This window comes from Lepisma saccharinum, unplaced genomic scaffold (genome assembly GCF_977018435.1).
Source record: "Lepisma saccharinum unplaced genomic scaffold, izLepSacc3.1 HAP1_SCAFFOLD_274, whole genome shotgun sequence".
NCBI lineage: Eukaryota > Metazoa > Arthropoda > Insecta > Zygentoma > Lepismatidae > Lepisma > Lepisma saccharinum.
In genome coordinates, this window is record NW_028143028.1 from 78,100 (window position 1) to 84,217 (window position 6,118).

Below are 6,118 nucleotides of genomic sequence, written 5' to 3' on the forward strand. Positions count from 1 at the left end.
AGAGAAAATTCTGGACTCAAAAAGGTTTTGTGCATGAGAGATCATGTTTTAAGCAATGAAGCTTTAAAGCCATTGTTTCAAGTACAAGGATGAAACTACAACACTGAAAGAAAATTTAATTAAACTCTTAAGAATATAACACTTAAGAGTCCTAACAAAAACAGTAGACCACAAAATCACTCATTCCATCACTGCAACATCTCCGTGAAAACAACATATATATATATATATATATATATATATATATATATATATATATATATATGTGTGTGTGTGTGTGTGTGTGTGTGTGTGTGTGTGTGTGTGTGTGTGTGTGTGTGTGTGTGTGTGTGTGTGATGGTGTGTGGGTGTGTGTGTGTGTGTATTTGTTAAATATCTTCTAATGTTATTCCGAAATGCTAGTAAAGAAAATAAGGGCAAACACACACGTTATTCAAAAGCTCGATGCTGAGTATGAAATGAAATATTAGCCTTGAGTTTTCTGCTTATTTCCAGTTATTTAATCGAAAATTTCTATTTCTAATGTCACTGTATGTGTTCCAGCTGCCTCGTAATGCCAATCTTATGTCCAGATTTTCAAAAAGTAAAACAACATAGAAAACATTATGTTCATTCCATTTTTTTCGTAATTATCAACATCACTTTTGCTCTTCACCCCATATTTTTTTGTTTGATTTTTAAACCGGCTTAATATCGTTGTCAATTTTAATGACTACGGCCTCCATTGGGATAAAGAATTCCGTGGATTGGGATCTTATAAATACCATACTCGCCCATCGTCGACGTGGCCATTGACCGAGCCTTGTGCTCTCCAATGCAATACATTAGGCCACGTTGTATCCGCTCTCGCGTTATGGCTCCTCAATGCTCTTAATGATTTTGAAAAGATTTGCATGTTGTATTGGATGAAGATAAACGAATTAGTACTTTTGTTTATTTGAAAAGTTAAGAAAGTAACGTTATGTGTGTACGTGCTATAATATTGAACAAATATTCATCATAGTACTGTCTATTTTCATTATAATCAGCTGGGTAAATACTGTCAGTTTCAAAATAGTTAGTTACATGTTTTATGTGAAAGAATTCAATAGCGATACTCAATTGGAAAAGCAATATTTCCTTCTTTTGTCAATTTTATCTTTTTAAGAATTATTGTAAAATAATTATTTATTGCTATCCCCCTTAAATTCACACCTTTAATCTGTAATACAAATTCTTGGACTTATATTTCTAAAAGTGAAAACAACCTTTCTTTATTTTCCCGATCAGCCGCAGTTTCCATGTTCAACAACAAACATGGCAAACACGACAATGTAACATCTTTAAATATTTCATTAACATACATAAGATGTATGGACTCACTTTTCATATGTAAATGTCACTCTTGTCTGATGCACGTCTTCAAATTAGGAATGAATCATCTGCATTGATGATAATCGTGATGATTATAAAAATATTGGAAAGCACAAAAAAATCTAAAGTGGGTCATTCTAAAAAATGTAAGGTAGAAATGAGATGATTGCACAAAAAATTTAAAATGTTCAAAATTTGTAAAAATAATAATTTATTCTGTCCTTAAATAACTTAATCAAATGCTATATTTGGTCAAAATATTTGTTCCAAGTTCATTAGAAAATTAAAAGCCCACGGAATGGGCATAATTGTCCACGGCGTGCATATAAATGTCAGTAAAAGGGACCGACATATCCATAGAGTAGATTTTAAAGTCCTTGGAATGGATGGCTGTCCTTTTTCCTTTTTAACCATTAAATTCCCGGAAGAAAATGCAGATGTAAATTACCACTGGGGCCAATCGGACCCCATGAATTAAAAATCAATATATAACTGGATTTTTCTTCTAGGTAAAAGAGAAATATAGTAGTTAAAAACAAACTATGTTTCATAAAAAATCTTCAGTTCCGTTTCATCCATTTCGTTCTACCGATTAAACTCTCCGGCCATCTGCGGTTGTCCATTTCCATATTAATTTCAGCAAAAGTGCCCGAAAAAACAATAGGATGGCAGATGATCTAGAGCTACTTTCTCTCTTTGCAAAGCGCGAAGGTCCCACCTTTTCACTAAAAATGTTTCTACTTGGCGTTTTACCTTGAACCGCTGTATGTGGTTGGGTATAACAAATTTCAACACTTTTTGAAACATAGGGTCTGTCTTCATTACCTGATGTGCTTAGTTCATCCAATGTCTCCTGTTCATTATAATTTACAACTATACACCTATCACTGTCACTGTCACTGTCACTCCACTCCAAAATAACTTCATCAAGTGCATTGTCGTCATCTGAGGGTATGTACTCACTGTCTTCTTCAGAATCCTCACTATCCTTCCGACGACGCAACTCAGCAACTAGTTCACATGTAAGGTACTTCTGCCCTTTCCACTCATCGTCAACACACAAAAACGCTACGGAAACACAAGTTACTTCCAAACACACACTTCCGTTACGTCTTTTATATTGAATTTTGAGACTTACTTAAAGGAACAAGCCGGACCCTATGGCCGAGTGTTTAGCACACCGTGCTGCGACGACAAGAGTTCAGGGTTCGAATTCCGCTCGGGCTTGGTTGTTTGTGAATGTTCATTCATCAATTTCATAATTTCATCACTCATCCCCATCTTCGAAAATTAGCCAAGATGTACAAAAGGCGAAGTAAAATAAACTAAATCAATCAATCAATCAATTAAAGGAACAAAATTAGCACATCGTCAACTACAGTATGTATTTTACATTCACTTTGAACAGCCAAGAGACGAAAGCGAAAAACACTACAATCATGGGGTCCATTGAAAGAAAATATTAACGAAAAATAAGAAAAGTAAGGGCCTAACATGTAATTCGTGATAAATCAATACGAATCAGCCAGCAACTGTCAAAATTAGTCATGGGGTCCATTGGACCCCACTTGGAGTTTAAGGGTTAAGCAAACAAACATTTTCTGTACATAACCTTTTCCTTGGTGATTAGTAGACTTGAAATGTATTTCTTTTCAATCATCAATTTCTTTTCGATATCCGTTAGAATCTCTTTCCACGGAGTGGCCACCCACGGATGAGACATTTCTATTGTGGATATTGGTCACATGTAATGTTCCTATAGCAATTCGGATAATCTCTATTTTCCGCATTATCGGTTGTACTCTCGATCCTAAAAATACATCAACTCAGAACGTTAATATCTCTCAATTATTATGGTTAATGAAGTGGTATGTTTTCTGGCTTTGCGGTTGCGTGATTTTACCCTGATCCCGATCAGGATATAATTTGACTGTAGTTATAATATTTAACACATGTTTTCGTGTTTACATGAAGAGGGCGGAAACCTAACATGAAGGTATTCAGTGAGCTCCACTGCCATGGAGTTTTCTTATTATGTAATTAGGGACTGTGTGTTTCGTTATTATATCATTAAGTTGGTATTATTGTTATTATTTGGTACTTTCACCTACAATTAAATTAGAACAGCAATGTCATTCTACGGAAACAGTAGAATTATTTCAAGATTTGTAATAGCCGTCCAAAACATACTTCAGGCTACTATTTAGTGCTGATCAAACAAATATACATTTAGTGATATTTTAGTGACAGGTACTAATAATTCCATGCGCACTTCATACGTAAGAGATGAGTGTGTCTCATCGTTCATCATTGTTATTCATTGTAACATATAGATTCTAACATGTTAATGTAAAAGAATGAGTTCAGTTTAACCTGTATTTTCTGGCGATTTCAGTAAACAATTGAATACTAAACTTGGTGCCACAATAATTAAAACACTGTTTTCCACTTTAAACTGTGAAATGTGCCATGCTTTATAATGTGACTCGCGTACTTTCGACGTGGCCTTTGGCCACGTCTTGTACGCTCGCATGAGTAACCTTCGGCCACGTTGTGGACGCAATCACGTTATACTGTAGATGGGCTTCCTCAATGATCTTAATGACTTTGAAAATATCTGCATGTTGTATTGGATGAAGGGAAACAAGTGTATAAGATTGCTAATTTGAAAAGTTTAGAAAATAACTTTATGTGTGTACTCTAATATTGCATAAATATTCAACACATTATTGTCTATTTTCATAATAATAAACTGGGTAAATATTGTCAGTTTCAAAATAGTTAAGATATTTCATATAAACGAAATGAATGGCGACACTATGTTGGAAAAGTAGTATATACGTCTTTGTCATTTTCACATTTTTAAACGTAGTTGAAAAATAATGGTTTTCCGTCATTCCCATCAAATTCCTACCTCTCCTCTGTAATAAATTATGATGCTCATGTTTTGAATTTCCAAAAGTCTAGCATAATTCCCTTACAGTAGTTTTCGGCTTGAAAATAAACTTTCTTTAAGTTCCCTAGCAACGTCCGTTTCCATGGACACCAACAAGCACGGCATGCTCTAAAGAACTGTTTGTTAACATTTAGTTAAAACAAGCACGATGTACATATTTTCGCATTGAGTATAACAATATATACGTAATTGTATATGGGCTGAAACTCCTTATTATGTAGATGTCACCCTTGTTTGAGCCACCTTTTTCAAAGCCAGGAGTTGATTCATCTGTGTGTTGTAGATCTGTGAGAAATATAATGTATCTCGACAATTAAGAATTGAAGGAAACAATGTGTGCAAAAGAAATGCCCGTGGCAACGGTTGCTAAGGACGTGAGAAAAGGGCATTTTCACCCTTAAGGAAGGGCCGATTGAGAGATTTTTGAATTTTCTCGGCCTTTTGGGACGATTTCATGGCGGGTCGTAATCGGGCGTTTTTCGCCTCCGGGGCTTCCTTCATGGAGAACATTTATGTCAGTGAGTCAGTGAGTGAGTGGTGGGATTGGGGCTTTATATATATTGGACTCGCGTACTTTCGACGTGGCCTTTGGCCACGTCTTGTACGCTCGCATGCGTGACCTTCGGCCACGTTGTGGGCGCAATCATGTTATAGATGAGGTTCTTCATAGATCTTAATGACTTTGAAAATGTCTGCATGTTGAATTGGATGATGGGGAACATATGTATAAGTTTGAAAAGTTTAGAAAGTAACTTTATGTGTGTATGGGCTCTAATAAGGTACAAATATTCAAACTATTATTGTCTATTTTCTTAATAATGAACTGATTAAGTAATAACCGTTTCAACATAAGTAGTTCGATGTTTTGCTTAAACGAATTGAATAGCGACTAAATTGAAAATGCAATATTTACGTATTTTGTTATTTTCACATTTCTTAACGTAATTGGATAATAACTGTTTTCTGTCATTCCCCTCAAATTCCTACCTTGCCTCTGTAATAAATTTTGATGCTCGTATTTTGAAATTGGAAAAGTCTAGCATAATTTCCTTGCAGTAATTTTCGGGGTGAAAATAAACTTTCTTTAAGTTCCCTAGCAACGTCCGTTTCCATGGACAACAACAGGCACGGCAAGCTCTAAGGAATTGCATGTCATTATACCCCCTAAACATTTAGTTAAAACAAGCACGATGTAGATATTTACGCATTGAGTATAACGTAATTGTATCTGGGCTGAAACTCCTTATTATGTAGATGTCACCCTTGTTTCTGGCACCTTTTCAAAGCCAGGAGTTGATTCATCTGTGTGCTATTGATCTGTGAGAAATATAATGTATCTCGACAATTAAGAATTGAAGGAAACAATGTGTGCAAAAGAAATGCCCGTGGCAACGGTTGCTAAGGACGTGAAAAAAGGGCATTTTCACCCTTAAGGAAGGGCGAATTGAGCGATTTTTGAATTTTCTCGGTCTTTTGGGACGATTTCATGGGGGGTCGTAATCGGGCGTTTTTCGCCTCCGGGGCTTCCTTCATGGAGAACATTTATGTCAGTGAGTGAGTGAGTGGTGGGATTGGGGCTATATATATATTGGATAAACGTAAAAAGTGGCTGGTAGCCACCTAAGTAGTTCAAAGGGCGTGTAAATAGGTCACTAGTGTGCACGTTCTTACGGGCTGATGTGCGGAACGATGCGATTTCCCAACACTTTTGCTTTTGGCACTTACAACGTTTACCACTTTTAGTCCTCAATTATCAGTAGAATCTTTCCCTTATTACCATTTGTGGTTTGAGTGTTATCGAAACTCACC